This window comes from Podarcis raffonei, chromosome 1, assembly GCF_027172205.1.
Source record: "Podarcis raffonei isolate rPodRaf1 chromosome 1, rPodRaf1.pri, whole genome shotgun sequence".
NCBI classification, from domain to species: Eukaryota; Metazoa; Chordata; class Lepidosauria; order Squamata; family Lacertidae; genus Podarcis; species Podarcis raffonei.
This window is the reverse complement of record NC_070602.1, coordinates 54,127,837-54,154,083: the sequence shown is the minus strand read 5'-3', so window position 1 is coordinate 54,154,083 and position 26,247 is coordinate 54,127,837. Positions and strand designations below refer to the sequence as shown.

The following is a 26,247-nucleotide window of genomic DNA, read 5'->3' as shown; positions in this document are numbered from 1 at the left end:
GTGTGTGTGCGCACGCATGCATTTAAAAGTATGAAAATGTTAGGTTATCAGCCTGGATATGCCACGTTTCATCTCATCATTGCTAGATGTGAGCAACAAAAACAGAGTTAATGTTCCATAGTCAAAGCAGAAGTGACAGTAATGCCCAAGAATGGACTTTTACACAAAGAACTCCTCAGCAAAAAATAATAAATAAATAATAAATAAATAAATAAATAAATAAAAGAAAATAAGGAGGGAGCTCAAAATGTCAAGTGCAACAGAAGTTTACATTATTTCAAGTCCTTGACTTCTGCCCTGTATAAGCTTCTTAGTTCTCTGTGTGTCCAACACAGTGGACTTGCAACATATTGTTGGCATATCACTCATTTCCCCATGTTAATCACTAGAAAAATCAATAGAGCTAACATTGCTTGTGTGAAAAACACCTCTTCCTTGCAAAGAGAAGGAAATCATCCTCATGAAAAACATTTCTCCCGGGGAATAAATGCATGAATAAATAACTTATTAGAACATTTGGGAAATGCAATAGCACTGAGCTTCATCACTGCAACTTGTTCACGGTAAAACCTCCTGTTTTTTCACTCACAGCATTGCGTTCATCATTAGTGATGCTTTAGCGAGGTGGATTGATGGCAGGCTCTTGTACATTAATGTATGCTTGAATGGGCAAAGATGCTCTGGGCCCATACTTGGAACCAAGTGCTAATGATAGCAAAAGCATACCACATTGATGGCAATCCCGCCCCTCATCCCCATAGCAGTTGTGGAAATACAATAATTGAATGCATTCAGATGAAAATGTTCTGAGCAATTCTCCCTACAGGGGGAGGTAAGTCAGCAGCTGAACCATTGCAACATCCAAATTCCTGCTAGTTTACAGCAGCCATAATAGGGAGCTGCAGCCAATCTCATTACAGTCAACAGGAGAGAATTAACAGTGCCAGCTCCAGGGCTGGGGTACTTTAAGGGCCTATGTTGGGATTCTCAGGAGAATAAGGAAGAACAGGATCCTGTGGATCCATGGCTTCACTAGACTTGCCCCATTCCTGGATCCACTACCAGTGGAGCATCTGTAGGCCAGTATTAAAACTGGCTTGCCATTTGTTTCTTGAACTTATATACTGCTTTATATTCCAACAAATATCTAAATAGTATAACTCCTCCAACAACAAAAATCAGTACTATATAAATATATATAATTTCCATGTTCTCTGCAACCAATACTAGTAATTAACAACAATCCACATTTTAAGTAACACAATTAAGCAATAAATGTCTCTAAACAGTAGACGTAAGTAAAAATGAAAATGAAACAAGAGTGAATAGAATGCAAAATAAAGAATACATCAAGATACAGCTTCAGAGCGCAACGTACAGTAATTATCAAAATGTCTGAGAGAATCTCAAAAATGTCACATGCACAAACAGCATCCTCACATGTAAGAGCACAAATCAGGAATTCAGGAAGCAAGCTGTCAAGACTCAGTGACCACACCCTCCACACACACCCTACATCACTCCACTCCACAGTTATCACTTAAAAAAAAAAAGGAAACACTCAAAATGCAGCAACTGACAGTCATGTACAATTCCAACAGCAGATGAAAAGTCAAACGCACATACACACAAATTCATTCCCACCCTGTCTCTGTCTCACCTAGGTTTTGTTTGAATTTGGAGGCCTTCAGGAGTCAGGACTACTTTCACACGTATTGTCTTCTAAAGGAGGACTTGATTTCCATGTTGCAGTGGGCTGCATTATAGTGTTTTAAAAGGAACTGAACTGCCTGAACTGTAAGTATTTACCTGGGGGGTTGCGTTCTGAGGCATCGCACAAGTCAGCCCACCCCGTTCCGCCCCCTTCCAGTGCTGAAAATGGTGTGTGTGTCAGCAGTCACACACAACTTGGGAATTCCCTGTTTATGTACATGTTAGCAAGTTGGTGACTGTTGGCATCAAAAATGCTACATGAGACCCAATAGGAAATACAGGAAGTCTCTGTGTCAAAAAGCAGAGTAATGACACACCAGTGACATTGTATATAGTCTTTGTCTGGAACAGATAGACCTTTAAACATGTTTTGAAGGCACTCATTTGGTTGTAACATTTACTGAAAATGTTATAATATTTCCAGTGGACTTTACAAACTTTTAAGTTTAATGGTGATTGTAACCATTCACCAATGTAAATCATATAGCTCCTCTTGTTTATTTATATGCAATGATAGATTAAACTGAGGCACAGCTTGGTCCAGGGGAAAAAGAGATCTATGACAACAAAGAGGCAAGTTTGAGAATATACACAGATACTTTCCATCACCTTTGAATAATCATTAGTAGTCATCCCCTATTTGAAATTAGACAGAGTTGAGCTCAAGCATTTTTATCTTAAGGATGTTACTGAGAAATTCCAGAAGAACTTCTCTTTTCATTTTCTCAGTAATGTGCAAAGAGAGTGCTTATGTTTACAGCACCTCCATTGAACTGCTTCCTGGATAGGTTGTGAGAAGCTGGTTTCAGGCACCAGGCCTATTGGCACACCAACTCTACGTTCCAAAGATGGCTGCAAACATGATGTGAAGCCTAGCAACATTAACCCCGCTGTATGGGAATCTCTTGCAGATGAGCCAGTGTCTGGAGACAGGTTGTGGTTACCACAGCAGTAACCAGAAGATGAATGACTGCTGGGAGGAACACAGAGAGAAGAAATGGCATGGTTCTTCTGCAGCAGCAAAACTGGATGCCTTCATCTGCTCCACCTGTGATAAAACATGTCTCTCCTGTATTGGTGTCTACAGCCACAGCAGACACTAACTCTCCAACAGGTTTGAATTTGCTCCCGATGAGCCACAATGGATATGTGCTTGTTCCTCCTTCACACACTATTCTTCCTTCAGAACTGCTGGGGAACTTGAGAAGCCACCCTCAACTGATTGTCCTTGGGGCGATTCTGTTAGGGTTTTAGTTGAGTTGAGTTTTGAACACCGCAGAAGAGAAATTGCAACAGGCATTGTTCCTCTACAGCGCTTGCTGATGAGACCAAATAAAAGTCAAAGCATCAAGGAAAACCATTCACATCTGACTCTTTGATGCCCATCATGAGAATAACCTCTAGGTGTTATGCTGTCAGCCTGGAACTAAATGTAAGGCGAATGCAGACAACCCCATTTACTATTTGATATTTGCCCTATGTACCCTTACTCCCATTCACCAACCTGTCATTCTATGCAGCACATAGCATGGGCACTCAGCTCCTCCCTGTCTCTTACTGAAGAAGGAAAATGTTTTTGACTTGATGTCAGTGCCTACAAAATGCAGTCAGAGAGTGATGAGATCAGCTTGAAAGCTTTCTGTTATACAAACAAGGAGAGAAGGCATTTCTCCCTCTTGCCATCAAATTCACACCCAGTGAGATGGAAGGTGACCTCCATAAAAAGGGGGCTATTTTTTTGAATGACAGAAAGAGAAGCCAAAATTGAAAGGGCTTGAAATGACTTTTTCCCCTTAGTCTGCATTGTGCTTTAAAGTACCTGAAAGGATGCGTAAAACTATGCAACTATCCCTGTCTTGCAGAGGCGGCCCTGACATTATGGAAAGAGAGGGGGCAGCCTCAGGCAGCAGACTGGGGTTATAATAAAAGGGCATCAAACTATTACTTAATTTGTTGTTATTGGGTTGATTGTTTGCTTGTTTTTACGCCCAGTAGTGAGTGCTTGTGGAATTCTTTACCTCGGCTGTTGAAGTAATTTAACTGACTGCACACTAAGTTGTTGCACTAACAGAAGCCAGAACAAGATGCTGCTTTTGGTAATTTAGCAACAACAGCAAAAAATACCCACATGCAAGCATTCATGGCACTCTGTGCTTAGGAAAGAATGGTGCACAGATGCAGAAGGATGAGAGAAAGAGTGAGAGAGAGGCCAGATGTAAAAGAGGAAAGTGACCCTGAAACTTTAATGCCTGTGTAGAACAGAGACTTCTGGAAGATATAGCTTGCCCTTCCACATGTGTCAGGAGGATTTTGAGTGTCACATGGCAGGACAGAGTTTCAAACAAGGATGTGCTCTCCCAAGCCCACATTCCCAGCATGTTCACAATCCTGACTTAGAAACATCTATGCTGCCTTGGTCATGTCCACAGAATGGAAGATGGCAAGGTCCCCAAGGACGTACTTTTCAGGGAGCTGGCTTCAGGCACCAGGCCCCTTGGCAAACCAACTCTGCATTACAAAGATGTGATGCAATGCAAATGTGACATGAAGGTTGGAAACTTCAACCCTGTTGTGTGGGAATCCCTTGCAGATGACTGCAGTGCCTGGAGACAGTTAGGTCGTGTACCCATAGCAGTGGCCAGAGGAGGAAATACTGCTGGGAGGAGTGCAGAGAGAATAAATGCCATGGTACACCTGTAGCAGCATGACCAGATGCCTTCATCTGCCCCAGCTGCAACAAGGCATGTCTCTCCCACATCAGTCTCTACAGCAGAGCCTTCCAAACTTTTCATGTCGGTGATACATTTTTTAGCCATGCATCGTTTCATGAAACAGTAATTCAGTTTTACTAGCAAACTGGAGGTTAAACTAACCTCTTTCCAGCCCCGGGAGGAGCACAAAGAGTGTTCACGTGACACACCTACACACTGCAGCCGACACACTGTGTTGTGACGCACAGTTTGGAAAGCTCTGCTCTACAGCCACAGCAGGCTCTGTAACCTTCCAAGAGTTTGACCTCACCCCCTAAGGCGCACTCCTCCATTGACTCCTGAGACAGATAGATGCAATCAATAGCTTGCCCTCTTCTACATAACTAGGGGCAGAAGTCCTGTCCTTTTTTGTATCTGGCCATCTAAGAGATGGTGGCAGAATATATAGAACAAATCCTATGTAGGTCTACTTAGAAGTCCCATTGTGTTCAATGGATTGGAAAGCCTGTACTCAGTTTCTTGATCCACCTACTGTTATCTGTGGCTGTACCTACCTCTGGTTCTGCACACTATTAAATGCCCTGCCCTGCACCCTACCAGCCCCCACTGACACTAGCACAGTATTTCAATTGTCCATTTTATGTTCAACTCTATAATATCCAGCACTGTACACAGTAGTCCAGATGTAGCTGTCCCATGTTGTTGTTGTTTAGTCGTTTAGTCATGTCCGACTCTTCGTGACCCCATGGACCAGAGCACGCCAGGCACTTCTGTCTTCCACTGCCTTCCGTAGTTTGGTCAAACTCATGTTCATAGCTTTAAGAACACTGTCCAACCATCTCGTCCTCTGTCGTCCCCTTCTCCTTGTGCCCTAAATCTTTCCCAACATCAGGGTCTTTTCCAGGGAGTCCTCTTCTCATGAGGTGGCCAAAGTATTGGAGCCTCAGCTTCAGGATCTGTCCTTCCAGTGAGCACTCAGGGCTGATTTCCTTAAGCATGGATAGGTTTGATCTTCTTGCAGTACATGAGACTCTCAAGAGTCTCCTTCAGCACCATAATTCAAAAGTATTAATTCTTCGGCGATCAGCCTTCTGTATGGTCTGTCCCATAGATATGTATAAATGAATTACAATGCACCCTCCCCCCTTCCCCCCCCCAAATCACCTTCCTAAGATTCCCCATCATGGAATTTGCCTTTTTTGAACATCATTGTCATTGCACAATCCCAAGAGTTTATCCAGGGTCCATCAGTGTTTACTTAAAGTCCAGATATTTGCTCCATTTACCATATCTTTGCTTATCTAGACAGTTTATGTGAAGAATACACATCCTTTCTTTGCATTCAGTGAACAGTTGTGCCTCTCACTTTAAGTACCTCAAGGAAGAAGATTGGCCATCAAACAAAACATGAAATATATGACTATGACCCTTGCAGACTGTGCTGTGCTGTGCTGTCCTGTCCCACATAAGAAGTATTCATTGAGTATGCAGTAATTTTTCACTAATGTATATATCAGCTGTGCAGAATTTATCTGCTGGAATAATTTGCTCTGCAATTCCAAAACACCCCACTCTCCAGTCTGATACACAAAGTCATTTTCAACTCTAGAGTGGAAGTTTCCCAAGGACTGAGCATTTGTCAGGGTTTTTAGTTTATCAGTGCTTTCCAGGAACAAGTGTAATAAATCCGAAGTTGGATTAAGAATACAAAACCCTTCAAATAAGAACTCTTATTTGCAATATTACTGCTCAACTTCCGCTGGGTTATGTAATTTAGAGACTCATCATAATGGGTTCCATGCAGTGACAACACATGTTCAGAGATTGCTTGTTATCAGCTATTGGGCAATTTCACACAGTCAGAGTGTGATCAAAATAACTGCCAGAGAGATGTATAACCATCTCCTAATGGTGTCATCTTATCTGTTTAAAATGTCATCTCACAATGTCAGAGAAATCATACAAGCACTTAAAATTTTCCCGTAATACTCTGTATAAAATTCAAAGTTATTATCTTTGGATAAAAGTGAAGATATTTCTCAAATCCAACAAAACTTCACAAAGGTCACTTTTTAATTTTTTCCTACATATTTTAGAACTTGGGTAAAAGGTAAAGGTAAAGGACCCCTGACCGTTAGCTCCAGTTGCAGATGACTCTGGGGTTGCGGCGCTCATTTCACTTTATTGGCCGAGGGAGCCAGTGTACAGCTTCCGGGTCATGTGGCCAGCATGACTAAGCCACTTCTGGTGAACCAGAGCAGTGCACAGACTTTTGAACTGCTAGGTTGGCAGGAGCAGGGACCAAGCAACGGGAGCTCACCCCATCGCGGGGATTCGAACCGCCGACCTTCTGATCGGCAAGCCCTAGGCTCTGTGGTTTAACCCACAGCGCCACCCGCGTCCCCCTGGAAAGTTAAGTCCAGTCAAAGGCAACTAAGGGGTGTGGCGCTCATCTCACTTTCAGGCCGAGGGAGCTGGAGTTTGTCCACAGACAGCTTTCTGGGTCATGTGGCCAGCATGACTAAACCACTTCTGGCACAACGGAACACCGTGACAGAAACCAGATCGCACAGAAACACCTTTTACCTTCCTGCCACAGAAGTACCTACTTATATACTTGCAGGAGCGGGGACAGAGCGCAGGTGGCACTGTGGTCTAAACCACAGAGTCCCTTTAGAACTTTGATGAAAGCTCTCACTATAGATGTGTTCCACTTTTGCTACCTGATCAGTATTTGAGGAACAAGTCTATCAAGTGGTTCACATAAACAAATGGCTGATTTTTCTTCCCTGGAAGATTATTCTTGATTGTCCAGAAGTTTCACAGAGTAATTGTATGAAGGCACATCAGTTTAAATCCCAAAATTCTGGTGGCTTTGTGGGGGAGGCCTCTGCTAGTTGAAGAGCTGTCATGTTTCTCACAATGGGCATAAGATGCTGTTATATCATGACACACCGAAGAAGGACATTGTATGGGGGAGAAATGGTGATGGCAAAATATGTCACAAAACAGAAGAAAGTGCTCATGTTACTACCTAGTCAGGTCTTGCCTGCAAAGCCTACATGGAACACCACCACCACTGCTATTTTCTATAAAAAGAGGTGCTGGGACTCACCATCAACACCTCCCTTGTTCTCTTATAATGGCAATGGTGCCCACCTGAGAAGTACCACAACTGAGTTCTGGCAAGTTCCAGCTGAAAAAAAGCCCTGGCTACCACTAGTGAAATGGACAAGAAATTGGGGAGGGGGGATATTGCCTCAGTGCTAGTTAAATTAAAGAAAGAACACATAAAGGAAAATATATGTTTGCATTGGTAGAAAGTTTTTCATTCCCAGGAGATGAGTGAAGTCTGGATCTTCTCATAACGATCCCACAACTAGTGAATGTTTAAATTGACATGGGGAACAAGCCAATGCATTATTTTTTTTAAAAAAAAGTTGTAAATGTTCAAAGTCAGAACCACTTTTAATATTCTAGTTGCAGGCTTTTGGAAAATGTTATCTGAAGTGAATGTTTTAAGACGAGGCTTCTCAGTTGAAATTCAGGATCTCTTATACAAAAGCTATACTGGATCTAATGACTGTGTCTCATTCAAATGTGATACAAATATATAATTGAATAGAAGGAGACCTAGAAGCTAGATTGGATTATGACACAGACCACAAAGTTATTTTTCCGGGCCTAGGTAGTTAACAGACCATTCCTTTGTGGGGAGGGGGTTGCAATGCTACACAAGTATCACCACTAGTTCATACATCTTTTTTTTAAACACACACATACACACACAAAGATGCAATATTTTCCTTAAATGGAGAAGTTGTAATGATAAAATGTACAGTACTGAAGTTGTCCATGCCTGTGTGTGCATGGCAGAAAGCAGTTCTGGGAACCATCAGTCAAGATGAAGCCTAAAACAGCAGCTATTTTGACAGTTAATTGTAGTAAGACTTTCAGTAATAAGTAATAATGCTCCCCCCCCCCCAGTTTCTTGAATCATCTCCCTACGTTTGCCACAGCAAATATTACCTTGGGATGAGCCAGAAAATCTCAATGTGTATCCATATGTAAAAAAAAGCAGGCCCTCTCCTTGGCAGATTCTACCTGGCAGCCATGAGCATATAAACCTGTTCCAGAATTTACCGTATTTTGCCCAATTGCTTCCCAGCCCAGATTCTGATGCGCTAAGGTTGATGAGATTTGTAGCTACACGTAACAAGTTCTTCAAGGTCAGTTGGAGGAGAAAAACTGATTTTCCAAAGTTGGTAGATATATTTATTATCTACCCCACAAAAGACAGAACAAGACAACAGTTGCATGAATACACACTTGTGGGGTCTCTGTTCATTTCAGTTAAGGCATTTAAGCCACATGCATAGTCAAATCCATGTTTAGACCGCCTTTCTCCAAATAAATGAAATAATGCATCTGATCCATTTAGGAGCTCTTAGACTAATGTTATAGGGATTCCACTCATGCAACATTATTATTATTATTTTAACCCAGCAAGTATATCAGCTAATGTAAATGGAGGAGGAATTTATTCAAATTCATCCTTTGAATCAGCCCATCTGCACTGTTTTGTAAGTTCCTCCAACCCTCTGGAACATATTTTGGGGAGGGGAGGGAGCTATAGTAGGACAGGGCACTCAGAGAAAATCTCCCCTCCTCTTACAATAGTCATGCGTCTGAGGGGTCCATTTCACCTGTATTATTATAATAATAATAATAATAATAATAATAATAATAATAATAATAATAATAATTTATTATTTATACCCCGCCCATCTGGCTGAGTTTCCCCAGCCACTCTGGGCGGCTCCCAATCAGTGTTAAAAACAGTACAGCGTTACATATTAAAAACTTCCCTGAACAGGGCTGCCTTAAGATGTCTTCTGAATGTCAGGTAATTATTTATCTCTTTGACATCTGATGGGAGGGCGTTCCACAGGGCGGGCGCCACTACCGAGAAGGCCCTCTGTCTGGTTCCCTGTAACCTCACTTCTTGCAATGAGGGAACTGCCAGAAGGCCCTCGGCACTGGATCTCAGTGTCCGGGCTGAACGATGGGGGTGGAGACGCTCCTTCAGGTATACAGGACCGAGGCCGTTTAGGGCTTTAAAGGTCAACACCAACTGTAATCGAATTTGAGCAAAGTGCTGTACAGTGGAGGAGAAATTGTGGGAAGCTTTACTTTATAGACTACACTTTTATCCTGTGTGAGCCACATAAATTGTATAAGGATAATAAGAATGCCTCCCTCAAACAAAAATATCTTTTCAGCCTTTCCTATAATTTCCTCCTTTTTCTTGCCCACAATGAATAGATGTTCTCAGGTTGAAATAAATATATACATATACTCTCACTTTGTACTACTAGGTCCTACCAAATCCTTGATTATTTCTTGGCATTAACTATGATTGGTGACCTTTATTTTCCAGGTACAGTTATTATTATTGGTTTGCACCATGCATTATCCTACGGGATATCGCCTGGCCCATATGTCTGACTTGCTCACAAGGCTGCATCATGCTGGTTACACAATTTTCTGTAATCTGTGGTCTTTAGAAAGAATAATAATGATAATAAACACATTCTGGACCTTTTTGTTCCTTCTTTTTCACAAGGTATTCTTTAAATGTTTTTTCTTTTTTAGATCTTCACATAAATTAGAGCGCAAAATGTTCAACTCACATAGGTTTGTCAGATGTATCTTATTGTTTAAGTCTTCTGTCAACAAATTATTTTACTTCAAATTGTCATGTCCCATTAGAGCAACAATAGTCACTGTAGGCTCAATAAGGCTCATCATACATTGTTAATTATGAGAGTTATTCAAGCATTTGTGATCCATTGTGTCAGCAAAGTTTGAAGCAACTACAAGCAGGTAAGAACGTACCATAATAAAATCCTGATAACATTAAAAACATGAAAATCTAGATACCATTAAAAACATGAAAATAAAGTAATCAGTATTACTAAAAAAAAATAAAGTAATCAATGCAACAAATAAATGAATTGCAATAAAAATCAATCAAAAGGTCAGCAATACAATTGGAGGACAACAAAAAGCCTGGAATATTCCCACATTGTGCACCTTATCCAAGAAGGCAACCAGCGTCCCAATGGTAAAAGGTAAACCTATTTCTGCAACATTCCCTGACTTTCCCACTGACATCACTTCTGGCTCTTCCAAATGACCTGATTCTGTACAACCATCACTCCCAGATAGTGTCTCAGAAGAGAACAATATGCTTGCTAGGAACTGATTAGATAATGAATTGCAGAACAGTGTGTAATACAGTGGTACCTCTGGTTACATACTTAATTCGTTCCGGAGGTCCATTCTTAACCTGAAACTGTTCTTAACCTGAAGCACCACTTTAGCTAATGGGGCCTCCTGCTGCCGCCGCGCCGCCGGAGCACAATTTCTGTTTTCATCCTGAAGCAAAGTTCTTAAACTGAGGTACTATTTCTGGGTTAGTGGAGTCTGTAACCTGAAGCGTATGTAACCTGAAGCATATGTAACCCGAGGTACCACTGTAAGCATACTGATAAACCCTAATTTCAAATTTACAGTCAAATTCTTTTGGTGGCTTCATGTAGACAATGAAAAAAATATGTGCCAAAACAAAACCATACATAAGCTTCCAAGCTAGTGAAGAAGCATTTCTGAGGAGGGCTGCCCTTTGGATGTCTTCTCCAAGAAAAGAAAAGAAAAGAAAAGAAAAGAAATCAGTAGGCTTCCTACTTGGTGCCAACAAGGCATTCCAACTTCTCAGCTCATATAAGAAGATCAATACGGATTTGTACTGCACAGCGTAAAGTGCCAGTGAGGAGTCCTGAATAATCAGCAGGGGTGAATGGCTGCTTTGAATTCTTCCCCACCCCCAGTAATCCACTAGGGCCACTGAAGCTGTTTCTGTCATATTAATGGATAGTTGTCACTTGCTGGTGAACACTAGAGAGTTGGCTTTTCATCATATTTAGGGAGTAGATTCTTAAGGTGCTAGTTTTCTATCATGACCACCTGTATTGACCCAAATTTATTTTGGGATTTGTCCAACAGCAGGTGGAAGAAGCCAATGGACTGAAAGACTTTTGGGTTTCTTATTGGGGAAAATATTTGTTGTATCTTTCCGGGGCGGGGGGGGGGGGATGAGCTACAGTGGTACCTTAATTCTTAACCTGGTCCATTCTTAACCTGAAACTGTTCTTAACCTGAGGTACCACTTTAGCTAATGGGGCCTCCTGCTGCCGCCGTGCTGCTGGCACGCGATTTCTGTTCTCATCCTGAGGTAAAGTTCTTAACCTGAGGTACTATTTCTGGGTTAGCAGAGTCTGTAACCTGAAGCGTCTGTAACCCGAAGCGTCTGTAACCCGAGGTACCACTGTACATTCTTCTTTAATGCAACATGCTAGAATGGAAATCTACTGTGCTGAGATGATGACAATGTAATTTAGCTGGCTTATTTTAGATTTATATAGTCTTCCAGCCTCAGCTATCCTGGCATGGTTTTGAACTTTGATCAAAAGATTTAAAATGATATTAGGATGTTCCTGTAGTCCTTTAGAAGAGCATCTTACATTCTCCCAAGGGTTTGAAATACACATCCTATGCATGTGACTGTTCACCATGCCTAGTGGATCTGGTCCAAAACGTCAGGATGACAACAGCTTGGGGAAGGCTGCTTTAGGATGTGTAAATGGGTTGCATCTGGACATACCAGTTTGAATTCACATATGGAAGAATGACTTTGAAAGTTATCATGGCACTGAATGGAATGCAGCAAGTGCTCTTCCAAGCTAAATACAAAATAACTTCATTTGATTGCATCATCAAGCTGCCAGAGCCAACTTTAGAGCTCACAAAGGGGGGGAATAATTAACTTCCCAAAACACTATGTTCTGTGATAATGTCACAATTTGCACCCACATTCACAACATGGAACGCTGTCAACAAAGTCAGACACATCCATAAGACTCATGCAGAAGAGACTGTCCTACTGCTATTTCAACTTCACTGAAGTGTCCAACATCATTAATTTTAAGGTCAGCTTAACATCAATTCCCAAAAAATAAATCACCATCAGCAGTAATATTTTTACAAGGTTGTTTTCCTCCTCTTTGTAACAGACTACTAAAAACAAATGACATGGATGAAATAGAAATGGCACTCACAGTGCAGCTATGCACACATTCTTGGAAGAGAGAAATGTCACGGAACTTGAAATGAAAAAATAATAATAACTGATTACCTGTGCAAGATTCTTCATTGGAAAACATCCCAAATTTCCAAAATGGAGTCCATTTGCTGGTTTGTTTGTTTTCTCTTACTCTGTATGTCTCCTCATCAACAGATTGAATAGGGCAATTTGCTTTTGTTCTTCCCTCTGACCCTTCCCCACTGTTTTTCTTTTCACTTGGACCTGGGTAGGAAAATATTGACATTGAAATAATTAATTCATTCTATATAAACAGTCTTTAAAAATACTAAAATGCTTCAAATGCTTCACATTTTCTCCACAAAAATAGCCGCAAAACAATAATATTGCTACAGTTGCCAAAAACATAAACTCTTCTTAAATTTAAGAAGAGGTGATGATGGGGTTTTCTGGCGGCACTGCACATATTTCTGTTCAATGATGAAAAGCAATATCGAAAACAGAATATTCAGCAGCAATCAGTGAAGCAGTTTGTTAGGCACAACCTGCCAGTAACTGGTTATGAGTGCAACTGAGTGGGAGCAAAAAAATATTTCTCACTGTTATCAATGAGTGCACAGCAGTGCTTGTGGATGCAAGCAAGACCTCAGAAACCACCAGGTAACTCAAAAGTGTATCCCCCTTCATAAAATTTATGCACTGCTTGATTGTAAAAAACCTCAAAGCAGTTTTGCATATATAAAAAATTAAAATTAAGGAAAGAAATACAACCCTGCTTTAAAGCAACAAGATCCTGGGAATGGATAATACAGTGGTACCTCAGGTTAAGTACTTAATTCATTCTAGAGGTCCGTTCTTAACCAGAAACTGTTCTTAACCTGAGGCACCACTTTAGCTAATGGGGCCTCCCACTGCCGCTGCGCCGCTGGAGCACAATTTCTGTTCTCATCCTGAAGCAAAGTTCTTAACCTGAGGTACTATTTTTGGGTTAGCGGAATCTGTAACCTGAAGCTTATGTAACCTGAAGAGTATGTAACCCGAGGTACCACTGTAATAATAATAACAATTTATTATTTATACCCCATCTGACTGGACTTCCCCGCCACTCTGGGCAGCTCCCAACAGAATGGATCATTTCTTGTCCTCTGTTGTGTGCATTTCCAGAGACAATAATGTAACCACCTTGCATAATTAGACCAGCTCTACAATTTTATGCTTATAAAGGTACACCTACTATAAAACCGCAGGCAAATCAGTCTAGGGTTGTTGTTTTTACTATGTACCTTTAAAACTGAATTTTGGGGAGTAAATTTGCTGCGCTGGGAAAATAACCTGGAAAAAACTCAGAAGGATAGAAGCAGTGGCTAAGAAGTTATGGTGAATGGGGGAGATGTTTCAGGCTTGTATTCTGCTTAATTGGCACCAAAGGTCACAGAAACTAAGTGTAAAAATGTTTTGACAGGAGTGGATATGTGGCACAGAGGCAAATGGATTTGAATGTTCAGCATTTTCCAAGCAAGCAGCACTAGCAGAACTAGTATTGAATATACAACCAACAATAACCAAGTGATAACATTACATCAACACCCCGGCCCCCAAAGTACTGTGATTGGAGAGCCCTGGTAAAACCCTTCCTTCTCACTGGAAGCTAGATCTGTCAGTCAGTCCCACAAGAGCTTTTGCTCTCCCTCATCTCTCCAAGTTGGTGTTTTTCTTATATGACAAGTTTGAGAAGAAATATTCTGCACATTTTTCATTTTAAATAATCTGAATTTCTCAAGTGCTGCGAGCCACTTTGGAGTTTCCATTTCAGTTCAGGGTTATTGTGAAGAGATACCACTTAAACTCAGACAAGCCCTGAATCTTCCAGAAGAGGCCTTGCTTTAGTTCTTGAGGCATGATTTATTCTTTCAAAACCTTTGCACACCCTGTAGTACACTCACATCCCAAGACTTTGAACAGAGCCTGGTGTACATAAAACTATGCAAAAAGGACTCTGTTTACAGCAGGCATAGGCAAACTTGGCCCTCCAGATGTTTGGGACTACAACTCCCATCATCCCTAGTTAACAGGACCAATGGTCAGAGATGATGGGAATTGTAGTCCCAAAACATCTGGAGGGCCGAGTTTGCCTATGCCTGGTTTACAGCTTGCTTTCTGCAAGGATCCTGGCCATATGGAAGTGCATTTACATATGAAGGAATCTGTTCAGACCTTCCAATGAATGCACAGAAGGTTGGATCATGAATAGCATATATGATACCACCCTCGTATATTTTTGCAACCTTCATACCCCATCTGACTGAAGGTATGGGCAGGCATATCTGCTTCAAATTTATGTAATCTAGCTGTATCCACCTTTTTCTTTTTCAAACACAAACCATCAATGCTTGTCAATCTTCTGAGTAGACAGTCTATCTGATGAACGTAGCAGTTTCATAAATTGATTTTATCATGTTAAACCTATGGTAAATCTGAGCTACCATCCTTCTCAAACTGTGGACAGAAAAAAGAATCACCAAAGCCAGTTTCTTTCTGTAGGGATTAATTTAAAAGACAACTGCACTGATAATTAAAAAATTCCAAAACTTTCAGTAATTTCAAATATATTTCAAATCCTTTTTTCTTCATTTTTAAAAAGTAAATACATTGAATGGTATTAGAAAATAATCCTCAAGCATATATTATGTTTAATGGAAGCTATGGAAGCCACTATGTCAGAAGAGTTCAGGACAGTATTTTCAATCTCTCAATATTGTTTTATTAAATCTCAAATGAATTTCATATCTTTTATTACTTGTACCAGCCATCACTATATTTCATTTTCTGCAAGGAGGTTACATATTGTCTCTGGAAATGCACACAACGGAAGACAAGAAATGATCCATTCCCAGGCAAGATCAGATATTTCTATTCTTCAGAAAGCTATTAAAAACTACTACCCAGATGATATTTGTCCTTGTCTTTCATTTTCAAGATGACAATATGATAGGACAGGGTGGTACGCTATTTGGATCAAAACACAGTGCTCCCAAATCTTTTTTTCTGACCAATAGGGAACCAGAATAAATGGCTAAGAGTAAAAATGACCATATTTTGGACTCCCCACTTAACAGCAGGGGCGAAATGTTTATTGGGAAAACTGTAGTCCATCAGTGGATTATTTCAGATACTTATCTAGACTGAAGTTATATTAGCAAGTGCTCATGGAAGTGCATACACGTTAACAAATTCTATCCTTGTAAGGCTACCAGGGACATTCTACGGAAAAAAAGATGGTGGCCCACATAGGTATATGGGAGCGGCCTTCTTTCTTCCCATATGAAGGGTCTGCATATTATCAGATCCATGCATGAGGGGCAAAATTGGAAGGTTTGCTCCAAAATATAGAGAAAACTGAATTCCTCCCCAACCCTACATGCAACATCACTTCCATGAAAGTGATAGTTTAACAGATGAACATTTGGACAATGAAATGTGGCAGATTATGCAGGTTTTGTTTGCTTTGATTAAACACACATTCAGTCTCGAAAGGAAAGGAAAAATATTTTTTAGCAGGTTAAAGTATTTTGATTCATATGTAGATAGGGAGAAAAAAAATCCCTCACTGAATACAGATGTTTGATAGTCAGATCCTGCCGTCCCAACTTTCTGTGAGCACTGATCCTGGTTATGATGTTCCCACCTTTCTGGTATAGCAACCTTTTAAAGGAGGTGGGATCCATCTGCATCACATACATGTTTGTTCATTTGAAAAACAACAAAACAAAACCTCATCCTCCATTATGTTTCAATCAGGTGTGCTTGCCCCCACCCAATCATTTCAGCTTGTTTTGTGGCCCTCACATTTTAGATTCTGATTGGGCTGCATTTCTTGTCAGGTTGATGAAAGGATGTCATCCATCACCAGCTTCTATTTTCTGCTTTATAAATTTTGATGCCTCAAAATGAATTTTGCCAAGGCTCGTCTTTTTGCCTGCTCTAACAACTGCGATTATTACCATGTTTCAGAAAACAAAACTGCACATTCTTTCCTCTCAAATGCTGAGCACAACAACTTCAAACTGCTGATTGGGATAACCTCAGGTAACTATTGGTAATCTAATTTCAAATATCCTTTTTCTAATAGAAGGAAGGCTAAACTGAATGTGACCCAATACATTGCTGGGAGACCAGGAATATATCAGAAATCTAGACATTTCTGCCTAACCCTTTCAAAGTCTCCACCTGGGACTCTCAGTTTCTGTGAATAAAATAAAATACTCCTTTTAATTTTATAACGTATTTTTATACTTATATACACCTCCTATTCTTTGTGTTCCATAATGACTTGAAGCAACAAAGGAAGAAGCACTATTATGGCAATGATTTTACTAAATTACACAAAAACTAAATAGCCCTACCCCTATTTCTAAATGTCAGAAATATATGGCCACAACAGTCTACAATGCCACAGGCAGTCATAAGAGTCTAAGCTCTGCAAAATACATATTTTTGAAAAGAAAAGAAACTCCCCCCAACCTCTGTTAAATTTATAATACATAATAGATGTCAAGTCCCAATAGTTATTGCCTGGATTCATATGCGTATTTTTCTATTGCCTACAAAATGTCTAGAAATATGTACATATTAAATATCTGTGTACCACTCATTGCTCAGTTCTTCTTCTGTGTAGTTTATGCCATTGCTATGGATATTACTTATACAAGTGCTACTTTTTTTACATATGTTTTATTTTATTGTACCAGTAGGAAATATGAAAGTGTTTTTGGGCTTTGTGTTTTTGCTTTATTACTACAGTTTAACAGCAGTGTTGTAGAACACATTGTTTTAAAACATATATACATGAAGGAGCATATCCTATAAAACCAATTGTCACGTACAACAAACTTATCTACACCTGAACAGACTTATTTCCTTAGGTGTTTCTCTGTACTCCTTTCCAGATGTTCATTTGACCACACAAATCTATTGCAGAATAGGAAGCTGCCTTATATCAAGTTAGACTTTCGGTCCATCTAATTCAGTTGCCTACACTGATTGGCAGCAGCTGTCCAGAGTTTCAGGCAGGGATCATTCACAGCCCTACTTGGAGAGGACTAGGGCTGAACCTGGGGCCATTGGCATGCAAAGCAGATGCTCTACCACTGAGTTATGGTGACTCCCCAATTATTCCTTCCATCCACCATTCTAGGAGGTTTGTGCACTCTTTCTGATGCTCAAGCAGGACCACCTTTCTCCATTTGCCCTGCTGATCGAGTAATGGACAGAAACAGGCAGGAGGATGTGGTGTTTTAAACACTCAGGGAGCTGCCACTGCTCACCACACTGCTTGCTCCCTTCTTCGTTCTATTGGCTTCATCTTCTCCTGTGACTGCCATGTCAGATTTCATCACAACTGCACAGCTTGAATGGACAGAATTGCCTGAAGTGCTGTTGGGGATAGGGGTGGGACCTGTCTTTTAATGAGGGGAGATGGAAGTGTGACCCAAGTGGAGGACACTTGCACCCACCTAGAGGCAAGTTTAAGACAAAGGGGAACTCCCTCAGGCACCTGCAGATCCACAGAAATAGGGAGTTAGCTCTACAGATGATTCCCATGAGTATAAAGAACAAGCAACTGAAATTGTATAAAATAGATTTGGACAAGAAACATGCAACAGCACCACTATTACTTTTACCATCCTCATAATCCTGCTGTTTAGCTGCAAATAACTCTTGTCAGTAAATATCTATTAGATGAACCAAACTTAGTTTGCATATTTTCTGGAACATAAGGCAGCCACCTAGTGCTGCTTCAACCAGATGTTGTTATGATGCCTATATAGCATCCTCAACAAATGGCTTATCTACATAAGAAATGAAAATAGATTTGGTTCCAATCCAGCAATTGTGCTTCCATAGAACAGATTTTCCTGCATAGCAGAGGGTGAGAATAGATGACTCTCAGAGTCCCCTCCAACTCTACAATTCTATAATTCTGTGATTTAGTAGGGATGTGCATTGGATCTGTTTGTACCCCAAATAAAAAGGCAAAATTAGGGTGATTTGGGACAGACTCAAATTCCTGAACAGGATCTTGCTGTTAGCAAGGTATTTGAGGAAAGGTCAGAAATGCCAACATCTTCTGAGTAGCTCTGTTGCCTCTGTTTTTCCAAGTAATTTAAATGCAGAAACACTTCTCATCTTTTCCAAGAAATGAAACCATGCTGATGGGGTAACTTGGGAGAGAAAAAGGGAAAGCTGGTTGAGAAGTGGGAGGTTATGACAGTCTAATCAAAGTGAATTGTCCCCTGGCCAATGCAACCCAATCACAGTGATTTAGGGGAGAGATGATGAAGTAAATAAATAGAATTGCTCTCCTCATGGGTTGTCAATTTTCTCCAAGTTTTGGCCATGAGGGCAAGGCATATCCCCCCCCCCAATTGTTTGGTTTCATAAGAGGAGATTACAGATCTATGAATAATACTTCATTCTGTCTTCATTCCAGATGAAAACTTCTGGATGGATCTGCCTGGAACTCAGCAGGGTTAGTCAACTCTGCCTGCAAACTTCATCCACTTACACGAAAAGGAAAACCGATACAGTACTTTTTCTTTTCTTTTTTTAAGATTCTCCATTATAGTCAATGAGGGCAAAACACAGCTTCAGACTTCACAGATCAGATTTTGACCTGAATAATATATATCACATCAAAATGACAGAGAATGAATCTGAAACATATTGGGCTGCTTCTAAACAACAGAGATACAAGATTAACCTTGTGCTCACTACACGTCCCTCCCAGTTTTGGATGACAGGGTACCATCAAGCCTGCCATAGTTCAGACCACATGAGATTCCTGCTCCATGTGCCTTGTTAATTTAACTAGCAGTTGACCTGTCATAATTGGTATAAGCAACTGAATCCTGCTGGCAGGTCGGATTCTTATCTCACCCCCTGTGGACCAACCTGGACAGGTGACTGACACCTGTCAAAATTAAAAGGTGGCAACTGTAACCATTGGTGATTAGAGCAACCTTGTGTTAAAGGAAGAGAATTCCACAGAACTGGTGCCACAATACTAAAAGCATGTGGTACAGTCACTGTTGTGCACTATTCCAATCCAGATTAAACACATTTTCAAAAGGATCTCTGAGAAACTCTAGGTGTCCACACACACAAAAATTCTGTTTGGTATTATCTTTCTGTTTATGTTAATAATTCAGAATATAAGCAATCCCCACAACCAAGAATTTATACACTGACCACTAATAATGATGTTGTAGATATTTTCCCACATTTATTATGCTATTTTTGTGATAAAGAAATGACGTGAGAAAACTTAGTATACTTATTTGTATAACATTATTCTTGTTTATAAAACCCAATAAAAACAATAACCAATCCCCCCCATCTCCTATAAATGGCTGTGGCTAATACAATAAAAAAGAAATACGTGCAGAGCTTCGGAAACTATGGTCTATCGGAAATCCAACTGATGCCCCTGGAAAATAAGGGATATCCATGTCTGTTGTATTTCTGTTTTTATAGACTTGTTAGAATTATATCCAAAGTCAGGAATGTATTACTTATGTCTCTGCCCCCCCTTTGTATCTGTTAAACTATTTCAAACCTGTTTTCTGATATGATTTTGTTCTATGTTTGATTTTGCATTTTAATAAATAGAAATCAAAACTAAAAAGTATAAAAGGGTATCTGGTAATTGTTTGCATGGCTGTGAAAACAACTGATCTCTCTGTTCAAGGTTTGTAGAACTCTGTATTTGACAACATTCAGTGAATTCTTTGTCATGATCTTCTGTTTGCCTCTTTGCTAATTTTTCTCATTGGAGGTGGAAAGAGGTTCCATTTGCAGCTTTGGAAGGTCTAAGTTAGGCACTAGCTTGCTGCTGATAAATCAAAGATTATTCAGTTTCTAAGAAAGTCCAATTTACCAACTGTCTATTGCTCATAGCATCAAAGATCTTGGGATCTTACAATCACAAGCAAGTTAAGGAAACACGATTGGATGACTTGAGTAATGAAGTAGAAAAATTACTCTTTTTTTGGAAAAATTGTTTCCCATTTATCTTCTATATCAATGTTAACACTCCAAGCCAGAGATATACAGGGTCATTTATCCACTGTAAAATGATCTGTTTTCACTGCTTTGTTTCTGACTTGACTGTACTAGTATATAAATTGTATTCTTGGAGGAAGTGGGGTAATCAAGATGCAAGCATTTGCCTAATGCCTTTTTAAAAGGAATATTTAGCTTCTAAATTCTATTTGGCATCTTTTTAATCACATCTTTGTTTATGTTTTACGCTGTTGTATCCAGAACAATTCCACACACCCCTGTAAAATTCAAGTTAGAAAGGGGGAGAAAGAAGGAAATGGTGAAATAGAGATGGGCGAGATGAAACTGCAGTGTTGCTTGCTTCAATTAAGAGGTTCACAAAGACACAGATAAATTTTTATCACCTCCTTTTGTCCTTGAGTCTCCACTGAAGAGAATCATTATTTCAGCAGTTGGAAAGCCACATAATCAGGACGTTTGCATGATGCAGATGAACAGAGGATTAGACATTAGCGTCTCGAGGAAAATGAACTCAAGGAAAAGATCAGCATACAATGCATCGATTCCCAGGGCAGTCAGCAGAAAATGAACATATATTGACCAATGAGTGGAATAATAGCTTTGTTGACAAGCTCATAGGAGGCATTCAAACTCTACACCAAGTGGGCAGAGCAGTTGGAAAGAAAATGAATCATCTGCTCTCTTCCATTCACCATGGCCGCTGTCCTTTGAATATGGGATAGAGAATAGCACTGGTTCTCGCTAGTTCCTCTGGCCATTATTCCCAACCCCAACCCATCAGACGTAAGAATCACCAACTGATAGAATAGTCCCAACAGGATGCCTCGGTATCTAATTGCAGTGCTTTGAGTACTCCTTTCTGTTTGCCCGAACTCAGTTGTGCTTAGAAATTCCCATTAATTAAAAACAGTAATTGAAATACCACCTCCTGGGAAATAAGGCACAATCCTGTAGGGGTTCTGGATGCATTTAAGTCAGGAGGGGATGTTGGCTAGGGAAGAGGGAATCAGTAGTTTATGGACTGTGTCACTATTGGTTTAGATCTGAGATATTTTGCCAAACAGCAGATCCTTACTTTCCCTAGTTTATTGGGGTTAATGCCCCCCTATTTCCCACTGCTTTGGGTTAATTTCTCCAATTCCTTCTCCCTGCATGGGGTGGAATCTATACTTAGCAAGTCCTTATCTTCTGCAAGGTGAAGAAAACAAAAGCCCTACTAGGAATGGGAGAGGAATTTGATTCAGTTTGCATTTAAAGGTGAACCTAATTTGCACAATATGAGAACCAAAACACAGCCACCCATTGCTCTGTACTTTACAATATAGTTATGTAGTCCAATTATGTGTAAACATATATGTAAAACTGCATATATTTGGGAAAGCTGCTTTGCCAAAATTGCATACGAAATGCATACAAACTTGTGTATATTAGGAGAAATTAGCAGTAAAATGCTGGTGAATTTTCATGAGAACAACTCATTCTCTCTTTCTCTTTGCGCTATTTTCTGATGAAAAAACAAAGAAAAAAACTATTGAAAATAAAAATAAATAGCAGTTAAATGCAAACACCACAATGGACATCCATGACAGAGACCATTTTTCTCAGCTGAGAAAGAATGTCAGAACAAAAATGTATTCCATTGTTTCTGGAAAGTACAGATAGTGGGTGCCTGTTGCATCTTGACAGGTATGCTGTTCCACAGAGAAGGAGAAGCCCCACAGAAAGGCTTGGTCCAAGTTACTGATATCTACAGTGGTTGCAAGAGATGCTTTCTTGCAGACTGTACTGACCTACTGCATTTCCCCCTGTAACCACCTCTTGTACTGTTACTTTGCAAGTTGGCAGCAAACATTAAATTGGGAATACCAGTACTGTCATTGACAATCTACATTTCCTCTGTGTGGTGTAGGGCTTATATCACACAGAAAGAATAAAACCTAGACATATTGGTTGTGTATGTATGTGTGCTAAAAAGGAGAGCTTTTACAAAATAACAGAACTAAAGGAACAACTTTCATTTTGAGCCTCACAGCTCCTTCTTAAAAAAGAAAAATAATAGTAAAAATTGTAATGAAAGGGATTCAGTTTAGAACTTTTGGTGCAGAAAGACAATGAAGAAATATGACTGGAGATTCCTACTCCAAACACATTAAAATGTAAATATTCTTAAAAGATTCTCAAAATAGATGCAAAGATGGAATCTTGCCATATGCCATTACTCCAGCTAGTACTTTTATTTACTTGAATAACTCCCACAGCAAGTCATTCTTCATCACCCTTAGCATTACTAATGGGAGCTGTTAGAGATGGAAATAATGATGAACATGCACATTGTGTGGGCGCTGTTAAACTTCATGCATTTTTTTTTCTCGTCACTGGTTACATGACAAACTGCTAAAATGGAACGTAGAAAGATATTATGTGGTCTGTGTATCCATGCCATGTAGAATGGGGGAGATGTGATGCTCACAAATACTTTTGTCAGTAGTGAAAACCACCATGTCTCTCACTGAGCTCAGAACAAATGGGAAAATGTAAGATCAAAAATGAATGTTCACCTTAGGAACCGCTGACTTGCTTCAAAGGGACAAGATTACATGAGCTAAGCACTCCTTTTGGCAGCCTTCGACAGCTAGTGGCCCTCCAGTTGTGAACTCCTTTAGCCACAGCCAGTAATGGTCAAGGTTTAAGAGAGCTTTGGTGCAACACCATCTGATTGGGCCCAGGTTCGCAATCCCATTCTATGGGTGGTGTGCAACCTTCATGTCCCTGCTGGTAGCCAGGTTTTCATTCTACATGGCCCATTTTCTGCATTATTTCCTATTTGGGGATCCAGTGGGTCTACATGATTCCATTTACCTACGTAGGCATTTGGTCTTAGAGCTCCTGATCTGTTGGACCACTTTGTTGGAGAAAGAACTGAATTTCATTGAAATGCAAACCTGAAGCGCAGTGCAATTTCAAGAGCATTCCTATCCTAATCAAGCTTTTAAAATGTGGATTGGCATTGTTACCTTATTTCCTGAATGTAGACTTTGTTGATGTTGGGGCATGTGCAGAGTGTCCATCCTAATTCCAGCAAAGCACACATGAGGCAAACAAACTCATATCTAAGATCTCAGATAAATGCTACATTTTTGTGATTGACTCCCAAAGCACAGCTTGTAATCATTTCCGAGTATTTCTGCCTTGCTTTTGAGTATAGAGTTAGCTTCATTCCTTCCTTAAAATGTGGGTTCCTTTTTTAGATGCTTCTAGAATAAAGAAATAACAATCTTTCATGCAGTTAGCTTCTGGGGGAAACCAAGCGCAGGAATAAAGCACACACCAATGGATTATGCTCTCACATATCTGTTCTCCCTGCCGGCCTTCTTCATGTGGTACGTGTGCTTACTTTGTTGATTAAATATATAAACTCAGTTGCTGTGATGATGTTTCAGCAAACAGGTGTGCACTAGACTATTAAATCAACTCACTCTCCCCCTCAAAAAAGATTTGGAATGAGATTCTTAGAAGGCATTATCCTATGCTGACTCTCGAGAGAGAGCCAGTCAGTCAGTTGCTGAATCTCAACACTGTGTGTCAGTAGGGGAGGGGGGAAAGAGAAGGGTGAAGAGCAATTTCTCCAGGTCAAGGGAGGCAAGAGGAAAAATATGAGATGGTGAAATAGAATGACAGGATGACAGACTTTGCATTCTGCTGCAGAAAAAGTGAGATGTTAGCGCCAAAAAGCCCACTGTGTCATGACTGGTTATATGATTACATTACTGTAGTTAGTGCCAATGTAGCAATTCCAAACACTTTGAGCTTCTTCCAAATCTGTACTGTGCAGGGTAAATTGCTGATATCTACGTATTTTATGACTGGGGTTGGGGGAATCTACACAATTACCTTTGCTGGTTGAAGTATTAACCGAAATGTCTTTCCACTACTCAGCCTTGAATACCATCATCTTTCCAGTAAACTGATATAGAACAAAGTTGCTTTAAGGGAAATCTTAACATCTTTAAACATAACGAGGCACCCAAAACAAAATTAAACAGGCTTAAACCCAACAAAATGAATGGATTCAAGTAACCTTAAATTTGTGTTGGATTGAGGGCAACACGTTGTGCAGAATGAGATAGCAGACAGAGGCTGAGATCCAACTGCACCTGTCTACTAGCAGAACAGACTTCCACTTGTGCAACATGACTTACTCTTCCTGTAAGTCATGACTTACTCTTCCTGCAGCCTCTTGTACATTCACCAAATAATAATAATAATAATAATTTATTATTTATACCCCGCCCATCTGGCTGGGCCTCCCCAGCCACTCTGGGCGGCTTCCATAAAAACCAAAAATACACTAAAATATCACACGTTAAAAACTTCCCTGAACAGGGCTGCCTTAAGATGTCTTCTGAATGTCAGGTAGTTGTTTATCGCTTTGACATCTGCTGGAAGGGCGTTCCACAGGGCGGGCGCCACTACCAAGAAGGCCCTCTGCCTGGTTCCCTGTAGCTTTGCTTCTCGCAATGAGGGAACCGCCAGAAGGCCCTCAGCGCTGGACCTCAGCGTCCGGGCAGAATGATGGGGGTGGAGACGCTCCTTCAGGTATACTGGACCGAGGCCGTTTAGGGCTTTAAAGGTCAGCACCAACACTTTGAATTGTGCTCAGAAACGTACTGGGAGCCAATGTAGGTCTTTCAAGACCGGTGTTATATGGTCTCGGCGGCCGCCCCCAGTCACCAGTCTAGCTGCCGCATTCTGGATTAGTTGTAGTTTCCGAGTCACCTTCAAAGGTAGCCCCACATAGAGTGCATTGCAGTAGTCCAAGCGGGAGATAACCAGAGCATGCACCACTCTGGCGAGACAGTCCGCAGGCAGATAGGGTCTCAGCCTACGTACCAGATGGAGCTGGTAAACAGCTGCCCTGGACACAGATTTGACCTGTGCCTCCATGGACAGCTGGGAGTCCAAAATGACTCCCAGGCTGCGCACCTGGTCCTTCAGGGGCACAGTTACCCCATTCAGGACCAGGGAATCCTCCACACCTGCCCGCCTCCTGTCCCCCAAAAACAGTACTTCTGTCTTGTCAGGATTCAACCTCAATCTGTTAGCCGCCATCCATCCTCCAACCGCCTCCAGACACTCACACAGGACCTTCACCGTCCTCACTGGTTCTGATTTAAAAGAGAGGTAGAGCTGGGTATCATCCGCATACTGATGAACACCCAGCCCAGGGGTCTGAACACTCATCCCCCCCCCACCACTTTCTGAACACGGCCCAGAAGGATCTGCTTTGAACACTTGGGAGACCTTCTGGGGCAGGTCTGGTGTGGGGTAACAGTCTGTAGGAGAGGAAGGAGCTATGGAGAATCCACCTTCGCAATATTGGTTATCATCCGAAAATTGTAGAGTTCTGGACTGCAATTTGAAATGGTGGGTGATGGATTAAATTCTGACATGCTAGACTACTCTCTTATGTACTAGTTTTATTTACAGCTATATCACTTATTACTATATGCAGGGAAGCGCTTGTTTTTTTGCTGTAAAATTTTACCCCTACCCCCACACTTTAGTTTGAAGTAGTAC

The 26,247-nt window shown here is 40.7% G+C and overlaps 1 protein-coding gene across 2 annotated transcripts in view; it reads right to left on the bottom strand.

Annotated features, from left to right (window-relative positions):
• LRRC4C (leucine rich repeat containing 4C) overlaps nt 1-26,247 on the bottom strand; it is a 625,819-nt gene that overhangs the window by 300,427 nt on the left and 299,145 nt on the right. For both annotated transcript variants that reach the window (XM_053387713.1, XM_053387698.1), the window contains exon 3: nt 12,682-12,852. The gene's annotated coding sequence lies outside the window, so the exon portion shown is untranslated. The remainder of the gene's footprint in view (nt 1-12,681; nt 12,853-26,247) is intronic.